Source organism: Pinus tabuliformis, chromosome 5_1, assembly GCF_031772625.1.
Source record: "Pinus tabuliformis cultivar Carrire ecotype Pingquan chromosome 5_1, CPIR1, whole genome shotgun sequence".
Taxonomy (NCBI): domain Eukaryota; kingdom Viridiplantae; phylum Streptophyta; class Pinopsida; order Pinales; family Pinaceae; genus Pinus; species Pinus tabuliformis.
The window spans coordinates 726,014,250-726,033,571 of NC_142305.1; the positions used below are offsets into that span (position 1 = coordinate 726,014,250).

A 19,322-nucleotide genomic window follows, 5' to 3' on the forward strand; every position below is an offset into this window, starting at 1 on the left:
GGAACCATAGAAAGCTAGGGATTTTTATATGTTTCTCCCAATACAAAATTATCGTTCCCTATTTTGTCCATGTGTATAATCCATGAAAAAAGTGAGGAACAATGATTATAGGTCCATTTCTATAAGCATAAACCTACAAGTAAAAAAATATTCGTAACATAACTCCTGTAAAAGTTGTTTAATTCAAATTGTAGTAATATATCCGTAACATAACTCATGTAGGAGTTGTTTAACTCAAAATTGTAGTCATTTATTTTTCTACATGAATACTGTCAATTTTCATCTTTTGAAGTTTGAAAAACCCTTAATATAATTGAATGTATCAATATAACAAGGTAGAACTTGACCATGTCTCCACTTGCTCTATGTAGTAAAACATCCTTAACCAACTCAAAGGATATTTAATCTCAACTAGCCATATTGACTATTCAAAACCTTGACCGCTCATTTGTTAATATAATATACAACACATCATGACATGATTATGTATCTAATTTAAGTGCCCTTCTTTCTTCTAAATCTTCTTTGGAAGAAGCAACAACTTTGGAGGGCTAGTTCGCAAAAGCTTCACTGTTGTTTTGTTTTCTCGCGGTATTAGGCATGGGATTTGGAGGCATTTTCAATATAATTCCCATGGCTATCAGAACCAATCTAGTTGCATGCTTCACCATGATAGTCTTTGTGAATATGATATATGATAGAAGAAATGTTATCACCTTTCTCGCAGTTGTCACCTATACAAAAACAAAATCTCACAAAGCGAATCTCAATAACAAATTTAGCATATCAAGATTACCAGAATGGTCATAATCTGATCTGTAATAAACCATGGTAGTTGTGGCAGCTTCGAAGATTTATACTAAACACAAAACATACAACTAGCCTATGAAGGTGGTTGTTGCTTCGAATATCACCACGAGATAAACATACAAGTGCTGCCATAGACCAAAACATAAAAAACCAAAAATAGTTTCAGAAAGAATAACAATTTTTTCCCAAAACATGACTATGGCTAGAGATTCCAGGAACTAATAAATTTAGTTTCAAAACCCAAAATATCTGAATAGAAATTAACAGAAAATAGCATATACTTGTAAGCAGGCTTCCTAGGCTTTGAATATCTCTCCAGTAAAAATCATTGGAGGAATCAAGACGGGATTGCCACAGTAGTAGAGCAGAACAACACTTCCATCTAGGAACATCAATTACAATATTGCTCAGTATTGAGGAAGTTGCATTGAGCCTTATATAATTCAAATAATATAAAATTAATAAAGGATCAATTCAATAATATTTTTGCATTAGGATTTTCTAGGTATGGACCATACTTGTGTAGTAGAAAGATTCAGAGTAAATATGGCCTCTTGCAGGTTGCCCAAAAAGGCATCGAAAATCAGAGCTCCACAGACCATAATAACTCCCCATACACTGAAATTTAGGGATGTTTGGGCATCTGCTAGTGCGAATATTATCAAACCAGCAACAACCAATATAGTCGCATTGTATTCCTCCAAGGGATACTTTCACCTTAAGTCTGGTATAAAGGCTCCCATAATCATATGTTCAGGCAAAACCTGTAATGATTCAAATTTATTAGCCATTGTAGAAACCTCAGAAGAAATATATTGTAAACTCAATGAGTATATATATAGAGAAACCCCACCTTGGTAGACTTGAACATGATTTGGGTAGGATAATTAAGAAACATTAGAGAACTTGGTTAATCCTTGTGATCCCATGATTACAACACAGAGGTTTATGTATGTTTTCCATGGATTCTGTATATCCCTTGTTCTAAAGCCATTGAGGTAGATAAGTACCAAATACACAAATCCTTGTATAAATGTGAAATACCTGTTTAGTCAATTTAGTGTCCCAAATTTCTTTGCATAAATTATCAATCGAGGCTCCTATGTTGATGAAGTGTAGTGCATTGTATGTGCTAGTTAACCCTTCTTACTTCGTTGTTCTGTATTTTATATTGTTTTGGGGGTTTCTGTTCTTTGATTCCTAATGATGTACAATTTGAAACATGAGAAACTAAATCTAAATTTCCTAAAGGTGAACCAAGAGTGTCGCACAGAATGTGTCGATCTTGCGGACAAGATAGACCTTCCTAGAATCTAAAGAAGACCTAGCGACAAGCAAACCAACCAGACACTATCTTTCTCTAAATATGCTTCAATAAATAATAGCAAACAAGTGTTTTTAGGGCCTACCTTTGGTCCAACGCAAGCTTGTGGATGCCCTCGCTCCTTTGATCCAAATGAGCTCCTCTTCGCGAATCTGCAAACAGAAACAAGGTAAACAAATTAAATAGCACCTGAAAAGCCAATTGCATAAAACATATTTAACATGAAAGTCAAGGAGTCCATGAAACAAATAACATAAGATACTTGTTTAGAAAAATGGGTTTGATTGTATTAATTCAAAAGAAGAAGAACCTTACAACCTTTGCCTTGACGCTGTACAAGCTCCTCCCAGGGTCCAACAAGATGTCTCCTCTACTTTGACAAGTTTCACTCACTCTCCAATGGAACCAAGAGGTATGTGATCTCTCCTCTCAAGCTCAACCAAGGAGTCTCAATTTCACCAGCATTTACCCTCAAAATGTTAAGCTTCTAACCTCCCTAGTCCTCACCCCAATGCCTGTATTTATAGTGCAATGGAAGGAAGTTACTAGGTCCTCCTTCAAAGGGATAAAGCCCTCCTTCAAAGGGATAGCTCCTTTAGTCAAGGGATTAGCTCCTTCTCTTTTGGGATACATGAACCACCTCAAAGCGAACAATCCACGTCAAAATTCCTTCTAGAAAACTCTAGAATTAACCCAAAGTGAGTTTTTTAAGATAAAACTTGCGCCTTTTGACTTTCACAGGGGTCCGCACCTACACCATTAGGAACAGAGCGGGTAGGTACGCAGCTTTTGTACACAGAAGGTGCGAGACCACAGGTGACCATGAGAGAAAGTGCGAAACCAGAGTTACATTGATTTTTAATATCTTTCTCCCACTTCCAAAGCTTGATTTGAAGAGCTGAGGTCTTAGACTTGCTTAGGAGGACAGTACAAGTGATGATAGACCCATACTAACTGCAAATAATAATGGTGACGATATTTTTGTGTAACAGATTGCCCCCTAAAGTGCGAAGTCTGTAGTAGATGAGGATTTCATTTATCATATAGGAAGAGTGAAGTACTTTATCATTTCGAGGATCATCTTGTGGAGAGCCTGGTCGGAACCTGTAAAAACATTCAATGCAAGATATATATATGAGATCATATCATTGCTGAGGTAGGCATTCCCATACTCATATCAAAACTAACTAGAAAACTATCTACTGCTCTGATATAGGAATGATCTTGTAACATCATAAGTATAGACCCGTGTGAACACAGTATGGACGCAGCCATCTGTTTATGAATAGTCCACAACATAATGAATACAAAATTCCTCGCAGCCTGGATGGTGGAAACTAGATCCAGGGTCTTCATTTCTACTTCCCGAAAAAGTACGAATCTATCCATGCGAATAAATGTGTTGATGTCGAACATGGTAGAAACCACTTGATTACCAGTCAATGATGTAAACTGTTAACAAGTGTGAGAGAAACCACCAGTGATGTCAATGGCTCTCAAAGTACCCAGTACAATCCATGAGATGTGAGTAAATGTGTTGATGTCGAACATATCACGGAATCCTTTGATCGAAAGTCAATGATGCAAAATGTCGTCAAAGGCGAGAAACCTGCCATTGAGGCATGCAGATCTCAAGGTACTGATGATCTCTAGATCATCTTTCTAGATAATGAGCTGATTTCGATAGAAAGCGATCCGTTGTAGGCAAGCCCACAACACGAAATCATAGATCAAGTTGAAGAAATTTAGTTGTAAGGACTGACTCAGGGATGGTCAAGATGGATGACAGATATTTTGCAGATGAATGGCTTATTGGCAGTGACCTCTTGAACACTTAACGACACGACAGATGGCTCGGTGACAATTGACCCTAAGTTAATACCCAGAAACCGGCTGAAGACTTTCAATGTGGTTTGATCAACTGTTAGGCAAAGGATTTCCCAACCCAGGTGAATAAAAGTGTCGTGTTCAAGAGTGGTTACAAGGTATGACAAACAGACTTATTTTCCTCTCTTTTCCCCCACAATTTCTGGCAAGTACCTCTTTATTTTTGACAAGCTTGAGGAGGATAACATTTGCTTGATTATAAGCTCATCCTTCGGATGAGTCCAACTTAGTTTAGATTCGAACCCTAAGAAGGAGTGGTTCGTTCCTGTTTATAATTGAATAGGTCCTTTACTTTGAAATTTTAACGAGTCCAGTATAGGAGAAACTCGCCGTTTTTCAATTTTAGAGAGTCTGAAAAAACTTAAGAAGACTCCAGGGTTGACCTTTTTCGTAAATTTGTGTCTCCCAAGCCCGAAAAAGTATAAAATAATACTTGAGAGAACCGCTTGATCTTTTACGACCAAGGAGTACTTTTCGTTATTGGTGTCACTGATCCGAAAAAGTAAAAAAGCGATCAACGACACGTCGTTTTATAACCAATATTGAATTCGAAACGACAAAAATCCGGCAATCTTTTCGTATTTTTACGGTAAGAAAAGAGCTGTAAGTAGACCGTCTTTTAATTCCGTTTTAACGAGTGTAAAAGAAACGCTCGGCAATCTTTTCATATTTTAGGAGTCAGAAAAGGGCTTAAAGATGACTCTACTTTGTTTTTTCGTTGAAAATGATAGATTTCGCCTGAATAATCCTTTATTCTGCACAGAAACACAAATATTACTCATACCTGTTTGAAATGGATAAAAGCATTGCAAAATACCTTTTCAAAGTGAAACATAAACAAATTTGCGATTTATTTACTCAAAAAACTTATAAAAACGGCCTTTGTCAATTCATTTTTACCATTCGAGTTTGGGTGAGAAAATAATGCTTTTGCTTAGAAAACTTCCCGTGAAGATTGTGGAAAATCCAACCGTTGGAATCGAGCGCCGTCTTCTCCAGGTAATCCACATCATCCTACTCTTCATTTTCAACCGTTTAGTTTTTTGATTTAGTCCCTCATTTCATTTTTTGGGAGGGTTTTTAGGCGCAAAACCCGCGCGCGGGGGTCCGCAGGTTCACCATTGCGGACCCGCAGACCCCGACTTTTTCTCCATTGGGAAAAAGCTCGGGGTCCGCACCTTCCGTGTAGACAAAGTGCGTACCCACGCACTGTGTCTAACTCGGAGGGTGCGTACCCCGCCGCAAGGGTTTTGAACCCAAAATTTCTCAAAAATGGACCAATCAAAATGTTTTCTAGCAATCTAATTAATCTTTATACTTGATGCAAAGAGTATATCATGCTAGATTGGCGTGAATGGGAGCATGAGGACGTGGATACTGCCGCATGGAACCATCAACCTTCACTTGATGCTTTGAGGGCATGCAGACTGTACAAATTCTGGACCATTCCTGGCATGAGGGCTCAGGTGGATTTCTTACAGTGGCTGGTTGATAGATGGAGCATACAGGACCAGTGCTTTTTCATTGGCGGGCACCGGCTCGAAATCGAGCCGGAGGAAATTTATTTCTTGACTGGTTTGCCTAAGAGAGGCGAGGACTTGACTCTATTCGGGACTAGGCCAGGTGGCCAGTCTGTCGATAGCCTCCGGTTAGAGTACTGCAATAGCCAGGCTAAAGACAAAGGGATAGACATAAAGACCATATCCCGTCCTGAGTTCATGGTGATTGCGTTTACTGTCACCAGACTTTGCGGAGCTGCCGCATTACATGTTGCCACCGGATCCCAGATGCGTATGGCAGTCGATTGCTTTCGAGGCACCATCTTCAACTGGTGCAATGCTGTGCTGGCCAATGTGAAAGGCCAACTGACCAGGGCCAAGAGCGGACGACTAAATACCTTTGGTTATGGGGCTTTGGTCGTGAGTTTTGGCTTGGAGAGGGTTCCTATGTTGATCCCACAGCATCTTACTGTTGGAGTTGGGCTTCCTCGAGAGCCCAAACTGATGCGATGGGTCGCAGTCATGGCCCGTCACCCGGACGAGAGGACAGAGTTGCTCGGTTCAAACCTGAGTATTTCCAATGGTTGGAAAACCAGGTCTTTTCCATTCAGGATTTCCCTTACACTGGGATAGATTTCCGTGGTGACCCAGACATGGCTCTTCCACCAGGAGAGCAGTGGGACGAGTCAGGTAAAATCCTTTTCAACTTTTCCTATTTTAATATTTTTTTTTTATATTTTTCATCGTCTCAAAACTGATAGTAAAAATTTTAAATGCAGATGTGGGTCCACAGCGACCAGCCGCTCTCCGGCCTTTCAAGAGGAGGCAACCAGTTGCACCCACGCCAGCCCCACAGGACGAATCAGCAGAGGTTTTGGCCAAGTTGGAGGGTCATCTTGAGCGCTTGACAGGGGATATTCCTGAGACCACTATAGATGACATTCCTCGTCGACTTCAGCACTATGTGATTGGAGTCCTGAGACCTTTTAGGAGGTTCCTTTGTAAGGTGGCCCGGGCAGTGGTTTCTTATAGAGATCATCACCAGTGATAGGATGATTGCCTTTTGTGGGCACATGTGACATTTTTGTTTTTTGTACTTATCATTTTTGCCGATCATAAGGTGTTTTTCAACCTATGATCGAAGACGATGTATTTTTTGACACACTCCTATATATATATATATATATATATATATATATATATCACTATTACCGGCTTATCTTGTAAATCATATTATGGAATGGTTTTAAATTTACATGTATGATTATTGCAAATGTCTATTTAACATTCGAGAAGCAATTGCATCTGCTAATGTATTTAAAGACCTTGGAATATGCTGATATTCAATGTAATCAAACTCACGTTCGAAGAGACGCACTCTCAAAAATAATCTTAATAACACTGGATTTCTAATGGCATACACTCTATTAAGCTATAATACTACAAGTTCAGAATCCAACCTCACTATCAAACTCCGAATCCCAAATGAAATAGATTCAGATAATAACTCAATCACTGCACTATACTCTGCAATGTTGTTTGTTGTTTGACCGAGCCTTACCCCATGCATAAAAACTAACTCGTCAGAGGGCGAATAGATAACCCAAGCCGCGGAAGACATGTTCTGTGTATTACGACAAGCACCATCAGCAAATCCAATGTATGTTTGGAGAGGCATCGACATCTGCAATATCAAGAGCAAAACCAAGATAAGCAGGAATAATGACGGAAAAACACTCTCTAAACTAAGTACACTTTGTAAACTAAAACACACCAGCTAGAAAGAAAAAACTATCCTAACTAAAAATCTCCATACCCCATTCTTTTAAGCATAGTACCTCTTCAAGTAAAGGCCATTTCTGGGTTTACCCAAAGAGTTCCCATCAAAGTCTACCAATTCATAGGCCCCTTTTGCTAGCTTTCGCTTAACAATATAGGGACCATGCCACATAGGAACGAATTTCCCAGCGCCTAATTTATCATTAGCTTGATCATACAATAACACTAGGTCTCCTTCCGAAAAATTTTGGGGGGTCACATTCCGATCATACTGAGCTTTCATATGTTTTGCGTGAGTCTCGATCACCAATGCAGCATCACGTCGATTCTCATCTAATTGAGCTAAGTATAACAAATGCTTTTATTCTTCAGAAGTAGCTGGAAGTAACTCGATGGCCATTTGCAGTGACGGGATTTCGCACTCAATGGGTAACACCGCTTCCAAACCATAGACTAGTTGGAAAGGAGTGAACCCTGTTGATGTTTTTACTGAAGTTCGGTACGCCCAAAGCGCTAAAAATAGCATGTTGTGCCAATTTGACCGATGAATCCCAAAGATTCGTCGGATCATGATAACTAAAACTTTGTTGATGGACTCAACCAGACCATTTGCTTGTGGATAATAAGGAGTTGAACTATCGTGACGTAAACCAAGCTGGCCTGTAAGTTCGGTCATCATAATGTTTCGAAAATGACGCCCACGATCAGTGATTATCGCTTGTGGGACACCAAACCTAGCAATTATATGATTGAACACGAAAATTGCAGCTGTTTTGCCGTCTGCCTCGAATGTAGGCATCGCCTCGGCCCACTTAGTAAAATAATCTACTGCAAGGATGATATATGCATGCCCCCCGGCCGAGTGAGGGTTACATGTAATAAAATCGATACCCCATTTGGCAAAAGGACCAATGGCAATTATAGGGTGGAGAGGAGAAGGTGGAGCGCGCATCTTACGATAAAAAATCTAGCAGTTGTGGCATTTTCGGACCGCCGTAATACAATCTTTAAACAAGGACGGCCAGAAATAGCCAGTGCGCAATATCTTTTGGGCTGTGGCATACCCAGACATATGACCGCCACATGCTCCAGAGCGACAGTCATTTAGAACCCTTTCAGCTTCTTTGTGAGTTAAGCAACGTTGAAAAATAGAGTCCGCCCCACGGCGATAAAGAGTATCTCCAATAATTTTGAATTGTTGGGACTGGAAGCGAATTTTCCGACGTGCCGACCTTGAAATTTCTGGCCGAAAGGATTGGGTCTGGAGATAGGTGATGATATCCCCATACCACGGATCTAAAGTGCTGATTGGAAACAAAGATTCGTCTACAATGGGCTCCTCTGCCACATTTTCTGTGTCAGCACGCGGGAAGTCACACATTAACTGTGCAAAAACTAAAGATTTCTTAGACTTAGATTTCTCAAACTCCAAGTCGAACTCCTGCAGGATAATGATCCATTTAGAGTACTTGCCCCCTAGCAATTGTTTGGTCAAAATGTAAAATATAGGGTTGCAATCCGAAATTACCATAGTTTTACGTAGTAAAATGTAGTGACGAAAACGTTGGACAGCTTGAACGGCTGCCAATGCCAATTTCTCCACATGTGAGTATTTTAGCTCAATTGGATTTAATGTTCGACTAAGGTAATATATCACAGGTTCCATTCTGAATTCATCTTCCTGAACTAAGACCATTCCAATAGTGGAATGGGAGGTGGCGAGATACAAAAAGTAATCCTAGTTGTAGTTGGGAGGATGCAACAACGGTGCATGGGTCAACGCGTGTTTGAGTGCATCAAAAGTTTTCTGAGCTATCTCATCCCAAGAGAATTGAGTGTTCTGTTTCAATAACCATGTAAAACCCTTTGTAACCTCAGCGTAGTTAGGAATTAATCGTCGTAAAAAGTTTGCTTTCCCCTGCAAACTTTGGAGTTGGCGAAGACTCGAAGGAGGAGGCAAATTTATGATAGCTTCGACCTTCGAGGGATCAACGCGAATGTCGGCTTTCGAAACTACAAATCCCAGCAATCGACCCGTTTCTATACAGAAGACACATTTGTGTGGGTTCAACCGAATACGATAATGCCTACACCTCATAAAGATTGCTCGTAAATGGACGAGGTGATCAGCTCGATGTAATGAATGAGCAGGCAAGTCATCGAGATAGGGTTGCACAATGTGCTTGATGTCATGAAACGCATAAGACACCGCCCTCTGAAAAATTTCTCCGGAATTCTTAAGCCCAATAGGTAATTTGCAATAAGAAAACGTCCCCCATGGACAAATGAAAGCCGTTTTTGGTTGATCGGCAGGTAGAATGTTGATTTGATTGTATCCGGAAAAACCGTCCATAAAGGAAAATATTTTGCTGCCGGCACAATCATCAATGATTTGATTGACATAGGGAGTTGGATAATGTCCCTATAATTGATGCATATTCTTATTGTCCCCTATTTTTTGCTAACCGGAACAATATTCGATACCCAATCCGTTAACGGGATCGGATAAATGAAACCTGCTTTCAACAATTTTTCAATTTCTGCTTTAATTGCAGCAGCTTTTCGTGGGTGAATCTGACGCAAACGTTTCCGGACGGGTTTAGTATCCGGGTAAGTCTTGATCTCATGAACAATAATCGTGGGATCAATTCCTGGCATTTCCTCATAGGACCAGGCAAACACGTTGCGGAATTCTTGAAATAGGGCCTTATATAATTGAATTTCGTCATCTGTACACGAGGCACCTATATGAATGTTCTCAACAATTCCGGGCTTAACCGAAATGTCAATGGGAATAGTTCGAGAGATGTTTCCCAAATTTAACTCTGAATCGGGATGTTTCATTGGATTTTGAGGTTCCTTGACATATTCAGTCGTAAAGATTGATGAGAAATCATTTTCAAAACGATCATCCTCAAGTAAAAACGAAGATCTGTGATGGAGATCTTCCCATGGTAAATCATCTACATATAGGATTTCACGAATTTGCTCATCAGAGTGAACAAGTTTAGAAAATGTATTTAAATCCGAGGTTGATGTGAAAAGTGATTCCTCACGGACCACATTCATTAAGTCATTTTCGGTTGAACACGGGTTGGTAAAAGACTGCATAGCTTCATAGGAAATTTCATATGGACTCAAAGGCATGGAATTACCAAATGAGTCTATTTCAGATTCAGAAGGAACGATCCAAGGATCGTCATAAAAAATAGTGTCTGATGTAATCATATTAATGGTTGCAAACGAAGATGATGCATTGATTGGAGGAAAAGGAAAAGTTCCCAGTAAACCGGAATCTTTAACTAATCCTACTCCAACATCCTTATATGGGATAGTCGTTTTATCAACATGCTGAATACTCTCCGAAGAGGCTGGGTCGGATGAAAAGTAAGCCAGCTAGTTTATTGTTACGATCTTTCCATTATGTGGAAACTTTATGACTCTAAAGACCGATGAAACGACCGCTGTCATAGCGTAAGACCAACTTCGACCCAAGAGAAGGTTGTAGTCTAGAGGGGCATCAACCACCTCCACATCTAGACTAACGGTTTTTCCTTCAACCCCTATAGGCAAATCCTGTAGAATGCCAAAAGGATGAAACCCACGACCATCAAAGGCCTTAAGAATTGTCGGGGATTGATTTAGTGAAGGAGAACCAAGCGATCTCCAACACTGTATCGACATAATACACGTTGAAGCTCCTTCATCAATTACAGTCCGATGAATAGGCTTGTTTTTTACTATCACTGGAATCTGGAAAGCCATTTGATGAGGCAAACGCGGTGTACTATTTTCTAGATCAAAGATTATTAGGTTCGGGTCCTGAACATCAACAGCTCCTATAGCCGACAAAAGTAATTTACGTTGTGCTAGGCATGATTGCAGCACTTCCAAAGCCGACATTGTTGAGGATGAAACAGCTAAATCCTCAACAATGTTATTATTCTGAGCCGCTCTCAGATGTGGATTGAAAGCTGACTTTCGAAGTATACCCTTGGCGGACGGTTTGATTACTAAGTCTGGATTAGGTTTCTCGATCTGTAATGGATCGGAACCGGGAGCTGAGGTTGATGGATTAGAATGAGAAGATTCTGCTTCTTTACCATCAACAGGACTTTTACTGCCATAATCTTGCGATCGAGTCGCAATCCTTACATGGGACATCATCAATATGGGTTCTTCATTGGCACTCGAGGAAGAACCTATCATCTTACTGTCTTGACTTGGAAATGGATCCTTCAAGACAACAGGAGTTTGGGAACCTTTGACGATCTTCGCAACCTCTGCTCGATGAGGGCAGTCTCTTGTAAAATGTTCTTCGTCACAAATGAGACATGGATAACGAGGTTTGCGCTTTTCATCATTGGATTCTACCTTTTCAGGTTTCTCCTTTGAAATTTTGTCTATTTTATTCTTCTTCTTTCCTTTCTTCTTCCCACCGGATTTTGATTTAGCCGTAGATGACTCTACAACGTGAATATCGGCGGAAACCTCTGCAGAAGAATCTCCTGTCGGGGAATCAGGCAAGGTTATGATAGGAGAAGAATTCTTGGAAGACTTCTTACTTTTAGTGTTAACCGTACCAATCATACTGTCAGCGGCATGAGATCCTGAACGAGCTGCAGTGATTTGATTTGGCTTGGGAAGATCGGGGATCTTTTCGTGTAACGTACCTGATTGAGTATAGACCAAGTCAAGGTACTGTGCTTGAGCAATCACTTGCTCCTTAGTAACAACTCTGGCTTTAGCAACATCTTCAGTGATCCTTGGCAACAAAGATTTTACAAACCACTCACCCAAGATTTGATCCGGAATAAATACCTTCACTAAACATCGTCGACGTCTCCACTCATGAATATGATCTGAAATATACGTGGATGTCGATTGTTTTAGCGAAGTTAACAATTCCGTGCCATTGTCATATCGGACTGGCAACTGGAAATGAGTTAAAAACGAGGTAGCTAACTGACTAAAATTATAAAAAGTGCCTCGCGGTAACTCAATGTACCACTTGGTCGTGAGACCAATTAGAGTGCGCTGGAAAAGTCTAAGATGGATCGAATCATTTGTGATGGAGTTAGATGCACACCAGAGGTGGTAAGTCATCACATGGTTCAACGGGTCCTCTCCGGATTTACCTTTGAACTTGGGAATGTCACTGGGCAACTTATTCGGCATTAGCGGCCAAAATGGAAGATAATTAATCAGATCGTTCGTTAGGCGCGACAAGTCTGGTAAGTCCAAAGTTGCGATAAACGGTAACTGCCGATTAGGATCCCTAAAACTCTGGGTCATGAGACCAGCCCTAGGAGGAGGATATCCAGGATAACTAGGAATAGGAATCGCGTTCGGGATATTGTATCCTCCCGGAAAACCAGGATTAACCGAACCGTACTGGGGTTGTTGAGGTTGTTGATAAGTGTACCCAAGATACGGTTGATACTGATAAACTGGCTGCTGGACAGCAGGACCGAATTTGCACTGTCCTTGGTACGGTTGATAGGTGAATTGTGGTTGACTTGTGACAACCGTACTTAAACCAGGTTGTCCTACAGGCATCTGAACCGTAGTTTGAATCGTGGATTCAGACAGTGGTAAAGATGTCTGAGGAGTAGATACAGGAACAGTAGAAACCAGAGCTGTCGATACTCCAGAAGTAGGTGGGGTAGATTGAACAGATGTTGCGGCAGTTGCAGCAGTCGTTTGAGAGGGAGTACGAGGCGCAGTAGGCCTAGATTGAGAAACTACCGAAGGTACAGAAGTTTGAATATTAGACTGGACTGGTTGCTGGGGTGAACCAGAAACTAAGGATTGTCCAGTTTGAGATGAGAACTGTACATTTGGCTGCAACACCTGTTGAGTTTGCGATGGTTCCCACACTATGTTCATTTCGGAGTACTGACCCATAACAGGTTGAGAATATTGAGGACCATAACCAGGTTGAGGGTAGGATTGATAATTGAAAGGTACATTTCCCATTCCTTGAACATAAGATTGACCTTGGGGTGGTTGGAAACCTTGGTTCGAGTACTGACCTTGGGGTAGATACCCCTAAGGCACGTACTGATACTGGCGTTGACCTTGAGGTATAAATTGATACTGGGGTTGACCTTGGGGTACATATTGAGTCTGGGATTGACCTTGAGGAACGTATTGTACCGTAGGCACGTACTGTCCTTGAGGTTGCCCCCCAGATGCAAATTGTGTACCTTGAGGTTGCCCCCTAGGCGTTAATTGAGGCTGCCCCCCAGGCGGTAACTAGCCACCTTGAGGTTGAGAATTGGGAATAGAACCTGACATCATAAGAATGTCTTCTACGCTCAACGGCTTTGCACCATTGTTTCCAGTGAATAACCCTTGTTCAATGGGTTGAGGAGATGCTCCCGAAAAAGTACCAGAAAGTGACTGATACCCAGAGGGAACAGAAGGACCACCGTACAAAAAAGATTCAGGCGATTGAGTAAACATGGATGACTGACCTGACATATTTACGAGAGTATAAAAACCTCTAGGGTAATAAGGAGCACGAGGTGGTGAAAAACTTAACACTGGGTTTTCCAAATAATTAGTCAAAGAAAGATACCAAGTAGTACTTTTAGGTGGACTGTAAAAAATTGATTCACGCTCCCTTAGATCAATAACAGGTTGATTTTCAGGGATAGGGATGCCTACTTCTTCTTCCGGAGCAAGTTCTTCAATAGCTATCAAACCAGAAGGAAGATTTTCGGTGATTACTCTTTCTACCCTAGGTGAATTAGGAGCACTAGAAGTTGGAGAGACAAACCCCGATGTTGGAGTAACAGGTTCAAATATCTCAGGTTATTCACCTATATCACTAGTAGATGAAAAGCTACCAGCAAGTTCGGAAACCGAAATAGATTCAGGATTATAACCTGTTTCTAGAGTTTGGTAATCAAGATGTACAACCAACGAAGACTCTCCTTCTTCAAGTGACCCAACTTTACTGCCACTAGGAGTTACGTGGACTTTCAAGCCTTCAAGATGGCTCGGGACTTCTTCAGGAGGTTGGCCCCGAAGTCTACGAGACTTCCTCAATAAATCAGCCAGGGTTACAAACTCGGGAGACTGGCCCCGAAGTCTACAGGACTGTCTTGGTAATTCATCCACAGTTAAAAACTTTTAACTACTTCACATGCAAACAAAGTAAAATCTCAATGAAAACCACCTAAAGCCTCTAAAGAACCAAACAAATTTGAAGCACACGCCTAAAGAATCTAGAGATCAAACACACACAAACAGTAACTTTCCGGACCGAAAACACTAGTTGGTGATGAAATCCAACGTCGCAGAATTCAGTACAGAAATGGCGGTTGGAATAGTTACCCCGACAACTTGCTTAATGAATAGACTGGACCAAGTTCCTCCACTTAACCGTCTCGAGTGAAATGAACCCCCCAGAAAATCCAAGTGAGTATAGCTGACGTCTGCTCCAGGTACAGTGGGATCTTCCCACCACTGTCACCTTAGGAAGAACCCTAAAGAATATGGTCACTAAGGCTACCAACTGAGACAAATACACCTAGGGGAACAGTCTACGATCCGATACGCACACAAGGGCAGAGTAGCAAGCTCAATCCCCTTGAAGGCTCCTTGACATAATCCAAGGTTTACCAACAAGTGACCCCAGGCTCCTCGACAATGGTTAATCTGAGGTTTACCGTTTTTAATACATGAATATCTAGCGTCGTTCCCAATGAGGAAGGATTGATTCCCACACTGGTTCGGACACGATCTCGTGCTTCTCCTTTAAGAGGAGCTTTCCCAGAGCATAAATGCAACAATTGGATTTCTTCCTATCACAAGATACAGCTACTTGTTTGTTTTTACTGTCTTGGAGAGTTAATTACTCTCCTACTCCAAGACACTAGCCTAAGCTAAGTTGGTGTATCAGAGCCCTAGAAATAAAATGTTACTAGGTGAATTTTACTTTAAGCGTTAATTTTAGTGGTTGTTGTTTAAGTCAAGAGGTGGCGGAGATGAAACTCGTGGTGTAAAGACTCGACTCGAAATCACTAAAAAGATGCACCTAAGATGATTTAAACAATCTTTTCTCTTCGATGAACTTATAAAAAAAGAAAGAGTTTGAGAATGCAAATACTTTGTAAACAAAAATCTTTCTCAATTAAACAAATTAAAAGAAGAGCTTTTCCTTTCAAAAGCACTCAAAACGAGACAACTAGCTATTTCACACAATTTCCCTTTTCTTTTCAAAGCGCTCAATCACTACAAAAGACAAACTTTTCCAAAAGAGATTTTGTTTTTTATATTTTGTAAATAAAACACTCAAAACTAATGAAAATGACTAACTTTGAGAGCTACAAACTATATAAAAAGCTACTTGAAGTCAAAGCTTACTAAGAGTCTTTTTGAGGATGTTTTACTTAGCTAAATGTGAGCTAAGGACTAATTTATGCAGAATCACAATTTAGTCAAAAAACAACCAATCTTTCATTTTCTTTTTTAAAAAATGAAAATTCCAAACTTTCAACTACAAGCTTTTCGAAATTTTGAAATGAGAAAACTCAAAGCGAATTCCTCAACAAGGGGAGATTTCATCAATGGTCAGACTCATAAGAAGACTGGTAGACACCAAGGTAACCTGAGGTCCCTACGGCTTCTAAGCTCAGAGCCACTACACAACCAAAACGAAAAACAAACCCAACAAGCAAAATTCCTAGGAATTCCACCTAAAACCCTAATGCTAATGAAATTAAACCAAGGAAAGTTTTTGACAGGGAACAAGTAGGTCCGGGCAATGGCTAAAACCTATAAACAAATTCTAAACTGATAAAAAAGAGAAAAATTTAAAATTTTTCAAATTTTTGACAGGGTATGCAGGCAACCTGTTTACACAGGTGCATCTATGCTCTGTGCACAAAGCAAAAGTGCGTACTAGTACGCACTGTGCTTAACTCAAAGGGTGCATACCTCTCCCAAAATTATGAAAAATGAAAACTAACTCAAAATTAACTAAATTCACCCAATCCCAAAATCATCAAGTCAAAAACAGAAACAGAAAATATAGTTTCTCAGGTCAAAGTATAGACAAAGAAAACAATCAAGTCCCCAGCGGAGTCGCCATTTTGTCGCACAGAATGTGTCGATCTTGCAGACAAGATAGACCTTCCTAGAATCTAAAGAAGACCTAACGACAAGAAAACCAACCAGACACTATCTTTCTCTAAATATGCTTCAATAAACAATAGCAAACAAGTGTTTTTAGGGCCTACCTTTGGTCCAACGCAGGCTTGTGGATGCCCTCGCTCCTTTGATCCAAATGAGCTCCTCTTCGCAAATCTGCAAACAAAAACAAGGCAAACAAATTAAATAGCACCTGAAAAGCCAATTGCATAAAACATATTTAACATGAAAGTCAAGGATTCCATGAAACAAATAACATAAGATACATGTTGAGAAAAATGAGTTTGATTGTATTAATTCAAAAGAAGAAGAACCTTACAACCTTTGCCTTGATGTTGTACAAGCTCCTCCCAGGGTCCAACAAGATGTCTCCTCTACTTTGACAAGTTTCACTCACTCTCCAATGGAACCAAGAGGTATGTGATCTCTCCTCTCAAGCTCAACCAAAGAGTCTCAATTTCACCAGCATTTACCCTCAAAATGTTCAGCTTCTAACCTCCCTAGTCCTCACCCCAATGCCTATATTTATAGTGCAATGGAAGGAAGTTACTAGGTCCTCCTTCAAAGGGATAAAGACCTCCTTCAAAGGGATAGCTCCTTTAGTCAAGGGATTAGCTCCTTCTCTTTTGGGATGCATGAACCACCTCAAAGCGAACAATCCACGTCAAAATTCCTTCTAGAAAACTCTAGAATTAACCCAAAGTGAGTTTTTTAAGATAAAACTTGCGCCTTTTGACTTTCACAGGGGTCCGCACCTACACCGTTAGGGACAGAGCGGGTAGGTATGCAGCTTTTGTACACAAAAGGTGCGGGACCGCAGGTGACCATGAGAGAAAGTGCGGAACCAGAGTTACATTGATTTTTAATATCTTTCTCCCACTTCCAAAGCTTGATTTGAAGAGCTGAGGTCTTAGACTTGCTTAGGAGGACAGTACAAGTGATGATAGACCCATACTGACTACAAATAATCATGGTGACGATATTTTTGTGTAACAAAGAGCTTAAAACTAGTCAAAATCTAAGTTAAAAGAACAAAAAACAGAGCATCTATCCTATCTTCTCATCTAATCCTAATTCATGAATAATTATTAAAACTAGAAGGTAAAGTTGTAAGTCATGTTGGAATAAATACAGAGAATGAAATTAATTGAAGTACTTATAGTTACTCTAACCTTCAATTTTGAAAGATAACCTCCTTGAGATGGAATTCAAGCAACTTCTGTACTTCATGATCTAGTAAAAACTAAATAAAAACATGCAGAAGGTAACTGATTGGTTTCAACCCTTATGTAAAGTGAATGCTCAACCATTTAGTTTAGGATGGATATCAGCTTGAAATGGTGACCAAAAACATTCATTAATACAGTGCATTGACAACCTGAACTAAGAAATAAATAACAAGAACAGTGAGTAAGCTAATCAAAAGTGCATCCTCATTACTTTCAATCTTACTCTCTTTAGAAACAAAGTCATTTCCTTTATGAAATGGATTGGGGAAACAAGACTGCACAATTGAATTCTAACATTATGCTATTGATTAAAACTAAAAGAAATCAAACTACAAGAAATCAACCTAAGTTATAAACACTGCTAAAAGTAAATGAGGAATTTAAAACTGAACAGAAAGGAAAAAAACAAATGAAAAGAAAACCTCCTTCAGCACAGGGGCCCTCTGCAACTAACTAGGTTGAGCTGCTAACTTAATTCAAAATGCTCCTTCAAATAATCATCAGTCAATACACAACTTTGTATTATAAAACAAGAACAAAAGTCCAAAATTACAGAGCTGATAAGTTTAAACTTAATACATCAAAAACTTTGAACTCCCTCTGGTTCTATTCAACTGGTATTTAAAAGAAAATATTCATAATTGTCTTTTGAGGAAAATTAGCTATAGGTGGTCTACATGTATTACAACCAGTCAGCGTAAATGTTTGATCATCTACAGGTGACTTGAATTCGAACAAGGTGGTCACACAGAACCATTGACACAGGTGGCTAATCCGAGTTAATGCTTCAACAAATCTGTTGGATTTATTAATTAACCACGAAACGGTAGACAAAGAGTCCTATTGCTTCCGGGTTTCATGCGTTTGACTCCACTTTTGACTGTGGTCTTGAGCTGGCTTTTTTATCGATCTGGGCTGGGTGAATAGGATAGGATCCATGCCGAGATGATTTCAGAGATGCCTATGTGGTCGGTTTCTTCATTTGACACCTGTAACCTGTTCAACCATGGAAGTAGCTACGAAACACATAGTTAGTTGCAGAATAGGTTGTGTTCCGTAGCTAATTTGCAAAAAAATATTTCAAATAGAAAAAAGATAAAAGTATAACATGTCAATCATTTAATGTCCTCCTTGAGACAAAACCTATCATTTATCAGTGATGGGGATCTATCTTTTATGGAAAATAAGAGAAAAAAGTGTGAAAAGTTGTCAAGGAGAGCGTAATTTTGAGTTCCAACATACCCCCACTACAAAATCATTGCATGTCCCCATGCAATTTTTCCAAAAATGTGAAATCTTCTTTCCTATTGCATCTACTCAGATAGCTCTGCTAGTACATCTAACTTTCTTCTCTTGCTCCTATTTGAAGTGACTGCCATCTTGGGTTTCTTCATGAGAATTCTGTATTTAAGGTTGATGACTGTTTTGTTCAAGTTTCTATTCTTCCTCTTCAACTTCCTATTCTTCTTGTACCATTGCCCTAGGTGCAGTATTGTATTATCATGAATGTCTTTATCCAATTTGCTTTGTTCCTTCAAGGTTTCATTTTCTTTCTTGATATGTCTGTTCAATATCTCTAACTCATAAATTTCCTATTTGAGAGAGCCAGTCAGAGGTTCTTGTGGATTGACA

General features: G+C 39.9%; 1 pseudogene; it reads right to left on the reverse strand.

The window, feature by feature from the left end:
- Window positions 1-551: 551 nt before the first annotated feature.
- Window positions 552-19,322, reverse strand: part of LOC149166993 (UDP-galactose/UDP-glucose transporter 4-like) — a 32,153-nt pseudogene continuing 13,382 nt past the window's right edge.